Source organism: Hippocampus bargibanti, linkage group LG14 (assembly GCF_051943395.1).
Source record: "Hippocampus bargibanti isolate YZ-2025 linkage group LG14, ASM5194339v1, whole genome shotgun sequence".
NCBI lineage: Eukaryota > Metazoa > Chordata > Actinopteri > Syngnathiformes > Syngnathidae > Hippocampus > Hippocampus bargibanti.
In genome coordinates, this window is record NC_142747.1 from 13,752,087 (window position 1) to 13,768,519 (window position 16,433).

General features: G+C 42.0%; 1 protein-coding gene across 1 annotated transcript in view; it reads right to left on the reverse strand.

Annotated features, from left to right (window-relative positions):
* slc8a2b (solute carrier family 8 member 2b) overlaps window positions 1-16,433 on the reverse strand; it is a 53,067-nt gene that overhangs the window by 33,042 nt on the left and 3,592 nt on the right. The window contains exon 2 of the mRNA XM_089013557.1: window positions 673-711. The gene's annotated coding sequence lies outside the window, so the exon portion shown is untranslated. The remainder of the gene's footprint in view (window positions 1-672; window positions 712-16,433) is intronic.

Sequence of the window (16,433 nt, forward strand, 5' to 3'; positions counted from 1 at the left end):
CAGAACCTTTTCTATCCACAAAGGCGAATCTTTCGGTCCATTCAACCTGAAGTGTATGATACTCGTCAATTTTTTTACTCGTCGGGCTTACTTAAAAGGGCCGTTTACCTGTTTCAACATGATCACGGCCACTTAGGTCAGTGTCATACAATCAAAATTACTCTTTGAACATCAACGGCCACCTTTGGTCAGTGTAATCCAATCAAAATTGAGCTTTTAGCCCAACCTAGGTCAGTATTATACAGTCAAACGTCCGCTTTCCGCCAACTGCAGCCCAAAAAGGAAATGAACAGCGAAAAAGCGAGAATATGTACCGTATGTAGTTTTATGGGCAAGCCAGATGCAATCATCAAAAGAGCCATTTACTGTATGGCTCGCAAAATTAGGTTCCTGACCCCTGGTATAGGGGGAATATGTATGTGTGTGTGTGTGTGTGTGTGTGTGTGTGTGTGTGTGTGTGTGTGTGTGTGTGTGTGTGTGTGTGTGTGTGTGTGTGTGTGTGTGTATGCGTATGTGTGTGTGTGTGTATGTGTGTATACTGTATCAGGAAGTAGGATAATGTTGACAGGAAGCAGGTGTCCATTCAAATACACACCCAGTGTAAATATCTGTATTTCTCTTTACATTCATACGCCTGTTTATCGATTCACACATTGTGTAGGCTTGACTTACCAAATTCCAATTCATGAGGGGGACGAGGCCTCGGCTGACCTGAAAGCAAAATACAGATATCCAATTACGATTAGCTTTGAAAGCAGCCCTCTCAAAAAAAAAAAGACATCTTCTTATCTCATCATTCTGACATGTGACTGAACGCAGCCTCCCAGCAGTAACACGATTAGATCTTTGTGTGAGCCTCCATCTCGGCATCCTTGAACACACTTTGTACTGCATTGATGCTCATGTGTGTCATGCGTTACGACTTGGCCCGGGCGATAGCGTGCGCCCGGGTCCCCACAGAGGCAGACCGTAACAACAGATGAATGATTGCTCGAAATGGAAAAGAAGCCGACGTGAACGGAATCTTAATGTAGGCTGCCGTTTGACAATAGAATGTGGACTGTGTGCATATTTGCGTCCGAATTTGGCAAGGAAAAACAATGCAGAACAAGAAAGCTTCCTATGACTTAACCCTTTCGATACTGACGGTATAAATGAGTACTGCCATCAATTTTTACTTGTAAAAAATAAAGGAGAAATTTGCTGTCGGTACAAGTTAGTACCCCTTCTTCTGATATCGAGCGATATTTCGGCTGTCAACACAAGATTGCATGAGAATTACTCCAGGCGTCCAAGCGGGTGAGTGCAAATTACTTTGCTCAGTTTTATATAATTTGTTTGTTACTAAATATCCATAAAAATGGTTTCCGATGTTGGTATTCTGTTGTATAAAAACTCTTTATCTATGGTTTTATCTATAAAACTCAATCACTTGAATTGTTGATGAGTAAAGATTACACATTTTATAAGTGAGGCTTCATTTGTTTGCATTATTCCTACATTTTCCACTAATAGTAGGTATCAGTCGACAATAAGTAGTAGTTCATCTCGCTCTCCAAAAATACTGATGGTACTGATTTGTACCACCATTGAATAATAATCTATGTGAAAAAACATATTTCTGCATTTCTTGATTGATTTGTCTTCTTTAGATGCCAATTAAATGATCCAGCATAAAATTTCTTTCGAAAATAAAAATTTCAGATTATGGTAGTGAAAATGAAAGAATTGAGGATATAGTGGTGGACAGATGTGCCTTGTTAAAAGGGACGCGTGGAGCGACTAAGCTAGCGCTGATAGAAGAAAGAATGAGATGTCAGGCGCCATTATGGCCGAGCGCGGGCTTGCTCGAGTAGCAGCGTAAAGCGGATTAAAGCAAATGAAAGCTTCCACTTGTGATGATTATTGTAAAGTTGTCATGTTGTCGCATAAAAGAGACAAAGGATTGTAACAGGGTTGTAAGAAGGAGGGAATTATAGGCAGATTAATAACCAAGACTCTACGGCCAATCCAAAGGCCCTCAACTTTTATTAATTGTCATCCATCCATCCACCTAACGTTCTTGCCATCCATCCATCCATCCATCCATCCATCCATCCATCCATCCATCCATCCATCCATCCATCCATCCATCCATCCATCCATCCATCATCTATTCAGGAATCTGCACACCACGATGTCTTTGCAATCGTCCATCCGTCAGTCTGTCATCCACCCAAAAAGGTGTTCATAATTTTGCCATCAATCTTTCCACCCAGCCATCTATCCAAGCATCTGTCATCACTCAATCATTTGTCACATCATTCAACTTTCCACCATCCCAACCATTCTTCAATCTATAATCCATCTATGATTACTATAACCCTGCATCATCAACCCAACAATCAGTCTATCACAATCTGTCCATATATTCATCTTCCATGGCGGATGCATGGCTTGAAGAGCCCGCGATCAGAAGAAAGGAACGTCAGAGCCGATGTGTATGTGGAACTGTCGCAGCTTGGAATTGAAGTGGATTTACGTGGGACAGGAGATGTGAGACAATCTCTTTTTGTCAATGGATGCTCCAGCTTCGTGTTTGCTTTGGATATTTAGCTTGTAGTAGATGTGCACATTCCTCCATGACGTCCCTGATCTACTGGTGAAAAGGACACTGATCCTCTCCTCGAACTGCTTCATGTAATGAAGAAGGTACAGCAAGTGTTTAAGAATGAATGACTCTCTGTGTCTTTGTGTTGTCATATGTTATTTAGTTTTTATGTTCTTTTGAAATCAAGATGGCGCCGCAAGAGTATCTGCCTTTCCAGCGGCTCCTGTATTTTGTTTTTCTCCTTCTTTCTTTCCTTTCATCTTCCTTTCATAACTGCTGCTGTGAAATGTAAATGTGTCCACTGTGAGTCTAATAAAGGTAAATCCAATCCAATCCATTCAGTATTGTGTCCATCACACATCCATTATTTCATCATTAATTTAGCCAATAAATTAATGATGATTTAATTCTCTCTATTTTTTGCCCACCGAACAATTTGTTCATGCATCCAATGCGAACATCGGTCATTGAGGAGAGAGAAAAAAAAGTGATTCGCCATAACATCCATGCATTGATTGCATGACGATTGGATGTACAATCAATGCTGAACCACTGATGCTCACAGCGACTTTTATGAAGATTGATTTTTAATGAGCGTCTGACTCAGCGAGACATCATGTGAGCAGCCTGGAGTGTAACACTCATGAAGCGCTCGCCCCCTCCTGCCTCAAAGTCTTTCGATACAAAAGTGACATATATTTGTTGATCTTAGTTGCTCGTGGCTGCAATAATAGTCTAGCCTATACTTGTAACGTTTCGCTTTGAGACCAACGGGGGGAACTGTAGAGCCCTGCCTGCAGCTGCACAGGTGTTGGTCGTTTTAATCAAGGGCAGTTAAAATGGCTCATTGTTTGATTCACCCTGTCAGGTTTGTTTCGTCTTGTCATGTTTTACTCAATGTTTTTGTTTGCTACTTTGGACCTTTCTGTTCTGATGACTTTGTTGCTTGAGATTTTGTTCCTGCTGACTTTATTGAATACAATTTGTCAAATACACCCTGCTCCTTCCTCCTGCCTGCTTTTAGGGGGTCCACCACCACCACCACCACGTTGCAAAGCATGGCAATACTTACTTGGTGGATAAAATTGATTCTGACTGATGATGAAAATAAGTCAAATTAAATCAAGTCCTGATGGACAGATCAGAAGGCAATTTTGGCAGGTGGCCCACAAGTGACATACTTTGCCTTCTGAGACCTTCCACCGTCACAAGATACGGAACCAGTCCATCACCCTGTGACGTCCAGCCAGTGGATGGGGTGGGCGAGAACAGTGAAGATAAAATAACCAAATAATACAACACACACACAAAAGACACAGACAGTGATGCAATCTTAAAGAAGGGGCATGTTGTTAGCATATGTGTCTCATAAGTCAATGTTCTGGGTTTGAATCTCAGATGCCGCTTTTCTGTGTGGAAGTGTTGCAAGCTGTTCTTGAATGGACCTGGGTGGTGGCCCTGTGTGCGCATGTGTGTGTGTGTGTGTGTGTGTGTGTGTGTGTGTGTGTGTGTGTGTGTGTGTGTGTGTGTGTGTGTGTGTGTGTGTGTGTGTGTGTGTGTGTGTGTGTGTGTGTGTGTGTGTGTGTGCTGTCACCTGAAACCTGTTCAGATGGATGACATAACGTGTGAGAATATTCATGAACTGGGCACCGACTGTGAGACCACCTGGACTAAACAAGAAAACAAAGCTACACACATACAAATAGACATCCACAAATAGAGTTTACTCAGCATTTCGTCTACTTTTAAACACAACCTATAAACTGCCGAACGACTGCAGGTCAATAAAAATCCTGATGAATCTCTGTGTAAAACAATTGAGTGGGTGTTTGAATAATTCATTCATTGATTCTTTTGTGTCTCATTTCCTTGGCCCACACACAATGTTTGTCTAAGCCTTGACCTTGTAGAGTTGACTGCCTCGAGTTACAGTATGTGTATTTGTTGAGGCATCAATCTCTCCAATCTACATGCAATTGACCAAGCATTTTCACAATTGATTATTGTAATCAAACTATTTTTTATTACAAGCTTGCTTCAGAACGACACCTGGAAATGCCCAAAATGACCTCAAGATGGCTGCTTCCTATCAAAATGGCAGACTCTCCATCTTTTGTTGTGCATGCCTTCTTGAGACTTTTTATGGGTTTACTCATCTCAGAAAGTTCTATAAAATGTCATGTTGGCTTGTAAAACAAATTGTGAAGGCTGAATTTTGAAATAAAAATAAATCACCAGCAAAGTTTTTGTATTTTATGGCGAGTCATTATATTTCACTGCAATGTTTGCGCACGCATAATGAATACTCAAATCCCCCAAAATGTATCTGTCTAGCACCCATCCATCAACTTTCTGAGCCTCTTTATCACAAGAGACGCAGGGGTTGGCGGAGCCTATCCCAGCCGTCTTCTGGCAATAGTCTGGGGACACCCTGAACCACTTGCCAGCCAATCACAGGGCACACACAGTAGAACAACCAATCCATGGTCACAATCATGTCTGGAGACAATTTTGGGGTGTTCAATCAGGTTGTCGTGCATGTTTTTGGAATATTAAAGGAAACTGGATTACCCGAAGGAAACCCACGCAAATTGCGTGTTGCTAAATCAAACGAGATTTAAGGTGTAAATTTACAAAAACAAACAACAAAACCATCAGGTGAGCGCGACTGCAGTGTGAACCACTAACAACGTATCGCGATACAAACGTTGCAACAAACGTTCCACCCTACCATATAAATACAGTTTGATGGTAACCTCAAATGACAGCCATGTCATCTTGTTGGGCGAATCCAATCAGCCATAAACGTGGATGGGAGGCAAGAGGGAAACGTTAAGGGACTGGATCGTATATAAGTGCAGTGGGACTCGGAGGGAGCTGCCGCATGCTCATCGCCTGGGTGACCGCCAGCCTTGGGGATGATGCGGCATGATGCAAGACGCACTGACAGGCACGGAAGAACTGTTGCCGCTTTCGTACCAGAATACGGGTAAACGTTATGGAAGAGTAGTTTTCATGAGTGGCCAGCTGTTGGCAACTCAATCATAGGTCAACGGTCTTCGAACGGCAGATAAATATGATATTTCCCACTCGAAGCCATATAGCACATGGTGTATACAACCATGGTGTTTGGGGAGGAGGAGGGACGGAAGGAATCCAGCCTTACTTCTATAGTTTCTTTTTCATTTTACAGATACTACTCAGAAAATGAGAATATCATGAAAAAGTTCATTCATTTAAGTGATTAAACTTATAAGGTGAAACGAATACATTATTTTGACTCATAACATGCATTGCAAGATATTTCAAGCCTGGTTCAGTGACCATGGGATTCCTGAGCTTGATTGGCCAGCGCACTCACCTGAGCATGGCACACAAAGACTCATGTGGACCCGCCTAAAGTAATGTCTTAATTGATGCTTTGTCTATCTGAGCTTGGCCCACTGCAGGTCAGCTCCTGGGTCGAGAGTGACAACAAAATCGCTCATCTTAATTGACCAGGCTTCCCTTTTATTCCAGGGTCTCTCCAGCTGCCATGCAGATTGACACCACAACCTCTCTCTTCTTCTTTTTTTTTATCTGTCTCCTTCTGTCACACTTACAGTAGATGCTCTGAATTCGCTCGTAAGGAGAATAACGAGTCATTTAAAAGAGCAAATGGAACTCAACGTTGTGACACAGTGAAAGGTCAATTCAATAAATTAGAGAGAGCAAGCTGACCCGGATGGTGAAGGCTGACATGAGCAATCATTCTATTGCATATTTTGAGAAGCTTTCCTTCAAAATCTTTTCAAACAATTCTTGACTCCTACAACACAAGGCTAACATATGGCAAATAATACCCCGGCAGCCGTTTATTTACTCAACTGCAGATTGTGCGCGCACACGCACACACACACACACACACACACACACACACACACACACACACACACACACACACACACACACACACACACACACACACACACACACACACACACACACAATGCGGAGTCAAATCCTCAATCACTTTCTCAGTCACTTTTGGACCCACTGCTGGGCTGAGACATTTCACCCAATTTGGAGTTACGTTTGACAGAGCAGTTTTAAGATAGCACCTTGAGTGGAGTTGAAAAACATTGTGGAGGTACCGCATACCAGAATAAATGGAACGCCATCTCCACTTCATCTTTATTTGCCATCGTGTCACGAGGCCACATTTTGATTCATGTTAGAACATGGATGGAATGAACCACTTGGTGCTGCTGTTTCTGTTACCAAATGAGTTCCAGGTCTATGGACACACAACACTGTGGAGTGAGAGTCTATCGATCATTACTGATGTCTTTGCCACATAATTACCCATTTTGATATTATAACTCATTCACTGCCAGACGTTGTGCAAAAATGTGTCCATTCCAGTGCCAGGGTTTTTGTCTTTTTTACTCAAATTGCTGGACCCACAGAATATGGAGTTTTAGGACTACATCAACATTTAATACAGTGTTAGAAACCTTACTCTCCTCTTTCATAAAAAAAAAAAAAAAGTTAGTTACATGGGTCTGGAGTTGTCTGAGCTTGAAATGGAGGCGGCTGTACAAAATACAATGCAGAACATACATATTGATTTATATAGTGCTTTAACAACATCTGACGCTGTAACACCTTGTGGAAGGGAAAAAAAATATTGCCAGAGATCTGATCCGCGCTTTATCGACATGAAAGAAAAAAACAAAACACCAACAAATTTGGGAATGGCGCCCCACGTCACACTTTTCAGTTCCCGAATAAATTGATAACAAACGAGTTAATTGATGTGAGAGACTGTTTGCTTCTATAGATGCTGCTTGTTTGGTTAGCAAGTTTTTCCAACAGGTTGATCAAATGAGTCATGAATAGCTTCCGTGAAATTACATAATTACATTTGACTACTTGCTGGGAAATGGTAGCCGTAAAATTGAAAGATGGAAGTAATATGGGCTCAGGACCGATTAGAGGGACAGACCTCAAATCCAAATAAGCCTGCTAGTTTACGCTTTAACATGTCCACAACCTGAAGACATTATTTTCTTTAATAGGAAAAGGTAGTCGAAAAGCGCAGATGCCGTTTTTCGACTCACTGGAAAGGAGGACGGGTATAAGGCAGATATAACGACTGCATCATTACGGAATGTAAGTGGAGTGTTACATGTGGAGAAGAATTTAATCAGTGCACAGACATATGCACGAGCAGCAACATTAATCCTTGGCTTTAAATAAAGCCTGCAATTTGGTGGGTGAAAACGATCTTGACGTTTAGCGAAACAGGTGGCGGAATTACACGATGCTCTTTACCAATATGACTTCTCTGCCTCCTTTCATTATCCATTATTCTACTGCGTGTTATTATTTAATTCATTTTCTGGATCCTTTTTGTCGACGCTCAGCTCAATCCCAGGGCGACTCTCCAAACTAACCCGCAAGCCACAGCATGACTTTGGTCATTCAAAAACAAATGTGAATGATGAAAATCTTTTTGGCATGACACTTGTAATAAGGCTTTTGTAGCATCGACGTAGCCAGCGAAGAGCATTATTTTATTGATCGTGCAATTACAGTATATTGTTTACCAAGGAGGAAATGAAAATGAGCGACTGTGGTTTTGGAGTAAAATAACTGAAGAGGATGACTTGCATTTAGCTATAGGTAAATTATCAAATATTTAAACAACAAATGGAGAATTTTATTCAAGTGCTGTAAAGGGGTGTAAACATTCAATATGTAAATAATAAACATCCATCCATCCATTTTCCACACCGCTTAATCCACATTAGGGTTGTGGAGTGTGCTGGAGACTATCCCAGCCATCTTCGGGCACTAGGCAGAGGACACCCTGAATTGGTTGCCAGCCAATCGCAGAACACACAGAGACAAACAACCATGCCTTCTCACACTCACACCTAGGGACAATTTAGAGTGTTCAATTAGCCTGCCATGCATGTTTTTGGACAGTGGGAGGAAACCGGAAGACCCGGAGTAAACCCGCGCAGGCCTTGGGAGACCCTGCAAACTCCGTACAGGGAGGCCGGACCGGGTCTTCAACTCACGACCTCTGCACTGAGAAGTCTGCATCGTTATTCTCAGGAGTCGGAAAAAATATCGATATAACCAGACTATCGATATATCCGATCCTGCGGGCATGTAATTTTCTCCTTTCGTTCATAGAAATAGTATCGTAATAAGCAGTACCATCGATATAACCGATATCGATATAACGAGACTTCACTGTAATAAACAAATAGAGGGAAATGAATAAATAAAAGGAAAACAAATTTCAGTCATTCAAATTGTTATCAAGATAGTCACATACTGAGCATATTTACAATGAGAAGAATGTGTTAAAGTTATTTAGTTCTAATTAGCTTAGCTTCAAAAGTGACCTCAAAACTCTTTACATTGAGCAACCTCTCAATTAATGAGTGATTTTTATAGATTTTGTGTCCGTTTACGCCTTTAAAGGGTTAAAAAATACCTATGTGGTATCCCTTGTGGTGACTCACAGTATTGCATGCACTAAAATTAAGCTAATAATAATAATACAGTAAAGTCTCGTTATATCGATATTCAAGGGAGTCCGAAAAAATATCGATATAACCGGGACTATCGATATATCCGACCCTGTTTGCATGTAATTTCCTCTGTGCGTGCATAGAAATAGTATCGATATAACCGGGACTATCGATATATCCGATATCGATATAACGAGACTTTACTGTAATAATAATAATAATAATAATAATAATAATAATAATAATAATAGATTTCATTTCTAAGCGCCTTTCAAAACTCTCATGGTCACTTTACATTCACAGAAGTTTTTCTGCGGGTGAGCGAGGGTCAGCGGCAGCCACACGTGCCAGCGTTCACTCAACTCGGAAGTAACTCAAATAGATAGAAAGCTAGCTAATATATAGCTAATTGCTTGCCAGCTAGATAGCTAGCCAGATAGATAGCTAATAGCCAGCTAGATAGCAGTTAAAATGATTCTTAATTAACGAATGCTTTTTAGAGGGTTTGCATCTATTTATGCCTTTAATTAAAACAACTTTAAAAAACTATGTGGTATCCCTAGTGGCGACTCTGAGCATTGCATGCAGTGCAATTAAGCTAGTGGTAATCAGTTCAATAACTTGAACCCCTTATGATAAGCAAACAAAGTCATCTTTTTTTTAGCTGTCCGTCTCGGTGTTTATCGCTGACTTTCACCTTCACTGTGGCGGCTGCTGTGTGATAACATGCTGATGCTGTGTGAAGTGTTATCAGCGAGCCGTAGATACATGGTGGACAAATGTCTTCAGAGCTTGCTTTTCAATCATTTATCCTCTTTCTATACAACCAAAGTCATCATGACCTATGTGACAAAATGTAGTAGGACCTCTGCCAAAGCTCAATTGTCGCCAATCGTTCAATGGATCAGCACTGGGGCTCGGCTATCGACATAAGTGCTCCAAACTGCCCGAAGACGTTTCATTGTGGAGTCACATCACGACGAAACTGATTATTGTGCAAAGCTTCCGGTGTGCGGCAATTTCCGACAACTTGACAAGACAGTGACACACACACACACACACACACACACACACACACACACACACACACACACACACACACACACACACACACACACACACACACACACACACACACACACACACACACACACACACACACACACACACGCACGCACACACGCACGCACGCACGCACGCACACACACACACACACACACACACACACACACACACACACACACACACACACACACAAACACAAACAAAATTTGTTTGGATGAAGCCTGAAGGAGGTCTTACATAAGTCTCGTATACTAGTATACATTGTAAGCCCTCATCCAGTTTTCCATCACCATATTGCAACACAATAATACTCAGATGCATCATATGGGGCTTGTATGACACTAATCTGCCCACACACTCGCGGAAGATAGTTTAACTCATTCCTTGCCAAACGTGCAAAAATGTGACCACTCCAGTGCCAGGGTTTCTGTAATTGTCACTCGAATTCCAAGACCCACAGAATATTGAGTTTTAGGACTATTTAAACATTCAATGCGGCGTAAGTAACGTTTGACTCTCTTATTTCATCAGAAAAATTAATTCCTAAATTATATGGGTCTGGAATTATATGAGCTTGAAATGAGGGTGGGTGGCTGTCCAAAATACAGTGCAATACATACATATTGGTTGATATAGCGCTTTAACAACAGCTGAAGCTGGAACAAAGCACTAACATGGAAAAAAAAGAAATGCTGCCTCCTTGTGGAAGGGAAAAAACATGGCCAGAATTCTGGCCAGCGCTTTATCGGCACCTAAGCAATAAAAAAACAAAACCCGAACTAATTCGGGAATGGCGCTCTACGTCCTATTTCCAATTCCTTAATAAATTTGTGAATGGCAGTGAATGAGTTAATGTGCATTAGAACATATTCAATTTGAATCTAAAAGTTGATCTTCAAGGAAGCATATGCATTTTAAAATCGAATTCCCAGGGCGTCTTAATCAATCCCAGAAGGATGAAAAAGATACAAGACAGGAGATAAAGTTGCAAACATCACACAGGGAAGCCACAGCTGGAATTGAACCCAGTATTTATGCACAGTGAGGTTGGCGCTCAAACCACTGGAATGTCTTTGCCAATATTCCAATTTTCCAATTCATTAAAAAAACACACACCTGCTGTTGCTGCTGCTGTGATGCTGCCCAGGGATAAACACATGAGGTCACACAAGGTAGAATGTGTGGCTAAGTACAGTATGTGGAACATCAACACATTTAGCATACTGAGGAAGCAAAGTCCCCATGAAAACCCGAGGTTAAAGAGGCTAGCTTACGGGTTGGGCTAACGCGCGCAAGTGGAAAACACCTGCTGCCTTCCTCTAGGACAGGAGTGTCAAAGTCATTTTTTGCCGCGGGCCACATTGTAGTTATGGTTGCCTCCCGAGGGCCGTTATGAATTTGGGGAAGACATTAGAATGTTTAATGCCCTCCACATATTACATACAGAGCGAACAACAAATGAATGAATAACTAGTTTTCAAATCTGAAGTCGAGAATAATCACTGTTATTGTATTTTACATCCAAAAATATGAAATTTTGGTTAGGATTTTAGCAAGCATCATGGAATTTAACAAGTTTGAATTGCTTTCGCGGGCCGAAAAAAATGATGTGGCGGGCCGGATTTGGCCCCCGGGCCTTGACTTTGACACCTGTGCTCTCGGATGACAGAAAGGTGTACCTTGGAGTAAATGCAAACCCCGCCCACATCTCACCCTGTTTACAGAAAGACATATTTGATGTCAGTGCAATATTGCTAATAGCACAATAACAAAACCGTTTGCACATAACGGCGTGACGGAGCAGTTCATCTTCTACTGGTTCATTGAAATATGACGGCCGTGTATTTATAGGCGTGCATAAACAGATGAGTATAAGTCTGAAATTTTTTTTTTCTTCAGAGGTTGGCACGATTGATGCCGTGGGAAGTGAGCATGTTGTTCAGTGGTGGTTTAGGATTGCGTCTGTTACAACACACAGCAAAGTCTGCACCACACACCGAAGCAGATGATTCAGATGGAAAACCTTGAGGAGCAAAGCAAAGCCTCGGGAAACGTTCTGTCCCGGTTTTTGTTCCAGCGGAATAACAACTTTGCTCCATTCAACCGCTACTGCTGGCTGTTTGGCAACGAGTAACCAGATCTGTGAAGCGGGAGATGAGATGAGCAGTGAGTGAGGAGTGCAACGCTGCCGCTTTTGATGATTATTGCTCTTTAGATCGTTGAGAAATAACAAAGCATTTTTTATTTCTTTCATATTGCCAAACAAGAAGAGCACTGCATTTTTTTTCCTTTGATTTAGTCATGGATTGAACACATTATGTATACAAGTTATCAGAAGTGCTTTTGTTGAATGGGAACTGCATCAGTGGATGAATTATTTTTTTTCATTGTGAATCCTATTTCTTTTAGTTTTATGTTCCTGTTCACTGCAGTGTTCACAAAAACATGTTCTGGGACAGACCAATAATTGGATTAGATTGGATTGGATTTGCCTTTATTAGTCTCGCAGTGGAGAATTAGGGGTGAGGTCAATAATGCAGGGAAATGCATAATAACAAAAAGCTCTGATGTTTATGGATCACAATTTATGCGCTGGAACACGTTCAAAATGTTGTTTATGTTGCTGTCGGAAGCATCTGTAATGGTTAGTCCTAGAAAGACTCCAAATATGCATTCTGCTGCAGTTATTTCTGAAAACCCCCAAAAGAACGAATTGTCGTTTGCATGATCCATGGGATGAGCAATTTTATGTCTTAACGGTGATCGTGCAGAAGTGAAGAAAGGGAGAAATGAGGCGGGGAATTCACTAAAGCTTGGAAGGAAGGAAGGAAGGAAGGAAGGAAGGAAGGAAGGAAGGAAGGAAGGAAGGAAGGAAGGAAGGAAGGAGTCACGGTTTCCGAGGTGGTGATGGCGGGTGCGGATCCCAAAAAGCAGGCAGGAGGGAGCAGGAGGTTGTTTGACAAATTGTATTAAAATAAAGGTCAGCAGGAACAAAATGTAAAACATCAAAATCATCTGAATGGAAAAAATACAAAGTATCAAAAGAAAACCAAGTGTAAAAGTCCGCCAAGTTTAAACAAACACATGCACAGCATACACATTGCAGACAAAGCAAACATGCAGCAAACAATGAACCGACACCGGATGGTCGTGCCGGGTGTCCTTTTAAGTGTCAGTGATTAAAACGACCAGCACCTGCGAGGCTGCAGGCATGGCTGACATTGCTACCCTTTGGTCGCCAATCTGATCGGGACGACCAGCACCTGTGCAGGTGCAGGGGGGGCTGACAGCGCCCCCCATTGGTCACCAGATCATGACAGAAGGAAGGAAGGAAGGAAGGAAGGAAGGAAGGAAGGAAGGAAGGAAGGAAGGAAGGAAGGAAGGAAGGAAGGAAGGAAGGAAGGATCACAGAGGAGAGGAAGAGAAGAAATGAATGGAGGGAGCAAGGGAGGAAGGAAGGATGATGGATGGAAGGCATGAATGAATGAATGAATGAATGAATGAATGAATGAATGAATGAATGAAGCAAGGAAGGAAGGAAGGTAGGAAGTATGGAAGGAAGGAAGGAGGCATAAAAGAATCACAGAGAAGAGGAAGAGAAGAAAGAAATGAAGAAAAGGGGGAAAGAAGTTGGGAAGGAATGGTGGAGTACTTGGGATGTGTGGGATGGAATGTAAGAAGGAATATACCATGAAATGGCCAAATGAATGAAAAATGGACACGGCGGTTGTAAGGAGTGAAGGATGACGGGCAACGTGAACGAATGAGAAGGAAAAAAAGAAGGTGGGAAGAAAATGCTTGAGTCAGCCATTCCAGTACAAACACTTGCATTAAAAGCAATTCCGTGGTGGGCGCTGATACTAATCAATCGGAACAAGACGCAATCATGTTTTCGTCAACATGTTCATCCCTGAATGCTGTGAGACGGTGCTGTGCCGTAGTAGGATCAAATCTGCACACACGCACGCACGCACGCCCCAGGCACCGCTGTTGGGTTTCCACTTGGCATATTAACGGGCCTTTGTGTCGGCAGCGTCGGCGCACTGACTTTACTCTAATCTGCTGCCCACACGCTCAAGTCTCAGGACACCGCGAGAAGAAGAAGAAGAAGAAGACGTGGGCGGGGAGCAACAACTGATCGACACAATGAGGCAAAAACCAATGGGACAGCTGGCGTCATGGTGATTGGGGAACATGGAAGCGGAGCCGTGTGTGCGTGCGTCACTGTGTCATATTAGAAGCGTGAAATGTGAGGCGAGGCGTTTTCATGTCTGTTACAATATCCTCCATCGGCCCTTCCCTCTTTGCACCTGCACCCTTCCTTCAGTCCCTCCTTTCAGCACACTCTTTTCTTCCTTCTTTTACTCTCAATCACTTGCTTCAATCCACCCTTTCCTTCGTGCTACATGATTTTTGCTGCTGTTTCATTCATAATTGGATGCGCTGTTCATATCTGGCTGATGTGACTGCTGCTAATGTTTGATGGTTCGTCGACATTTTGCTCTGTTTGTTTGTTCTTTTTGGTTTTTGGAATATTGGCAAAGGTGGAACGGTGGTCCGGTGGTTCGCGCTCACAAAGCAGAAGCAGTGGGTTCAATTCCCGCTTAGGCCTCCTTGTGTAAAGTTTTTATGCTCACCCTATTCCTGCGTGGGTTTTCCCCAGGTATACTCTGGTTTCCTCCCACATTCAGTACCACACATCCCTCCATCATCATATATTGTTTGTTTTTTCTTGAGGCAGCAATCAACTTTTTGCATGGAGGCTTCAAATCCAGCATGTTAGCACCCATCTGCCGGAATTAATCAATTCCCTGGACTGTGATTATGAGCAGCAGCAGCAGTGATTTTTGCCTTCGCTACAATTACAGCGTTCAGTAGCCTAATTAAAAACTGTGACGAGCGGGAGCGAGTCCAAAGAGTCCGTTAGGAATCTCGAGTCATTGGAGGGGTGTTCTTATTGTAGGGAATAAGGTAGAGACATAAGAAGGAGGGATGAGGAGGAAGAGGAGGATACTTAGAATATGTGAACACAAGAGGAGGGAAAGAGGGGTGGTTCAAATAAAGAGGGAAGCAGATGCACCGTATTTTCCGGCGTATAAGGCGCACCAAAAAGCCTTGATTTTCTTCAAAAGATGACCCTGCGCCTTATACGCAGGTGCGCCTTATATGTGAAGAATTATTGAGCCACAACAGGTCTCGCAAATACTGTCAGCAGCCACCGTCTCCATTTCCCCCCTTAGAAGAAGTCGTGCGTAACCCTAACCTCCACTGTTGCGCCTTATAATGTGGGGTGCCATATATTTGGAAAACTTTTATATATTGATATTATATTTGAAAAATATTTTTCCTTCATTGAAGGTGCGCCTTCTACAGTGATACCTTTGCTCAAAAACTTCCCAGAAAGTGTGTATTCCAAACATTAATTTCCCATAGGAAACCATTAAAAGGAGAATAATCTGTTCCCAGGTCCCCAAAAAACATACTTTTTCTACTAAATAAGCATTAAAACTACACAAAATATACCTTATTTTATGTATAATAAATGTGCTATGGTATTGTAATTAAAAAAATAAACTGTACTATATAATAAAGTTGTTTTATTTACCTTTTTGATGGTCGTTGATGGCTTAATGGAATGGATAGATTTTGCATGAAGTGTCTCAAGGAGCTCTGGGTTGTACATCTTGGAAGTTGTGATATTGCAACAGATGCAGGCAGACACACTCGAAACATCATTAATAGTTGGTTCCCTTGCTTGTCTTTTCTCTTCAAATTGTACAGATGGCTTGTGCGGGTTATTTGTGGAGCCTGATAGCTGGGATATTTTAACCTTGCAGTCTAAACTCTACCTTTGAACTATCAATGAAGTTGAAATGAGTCCAATTTCACAGTGCTTTCTATGCATTTTCTCACCTTTTTTTTCTTTGTGAATGTGCTCACTCCCTTCCTCTTCACTCCTCCTCCTCACTGCTGTGTGTGTGTGTCCTGTTGCGTGAGTCCCCTCCCTCCTCTAACACGGATCGTGACAAATCAAGTGCGGCTTTAACCGAAGACTTGGGGCGGGGAATAGAGGACAAAAAAAAGTTGTCTGCCATTTCATTGCTTGAAATTAAATGTATTATTATTATTATTTCCAGCTCTTTGTTCACTTCAGAGATCCAGCTCCGAGAACCGGCTCGTTAGCGAATGGCACATCACTCATTGTGGCACTCCGTATGTGTCCTGAAAAATAGTTCATATGCCAAGAT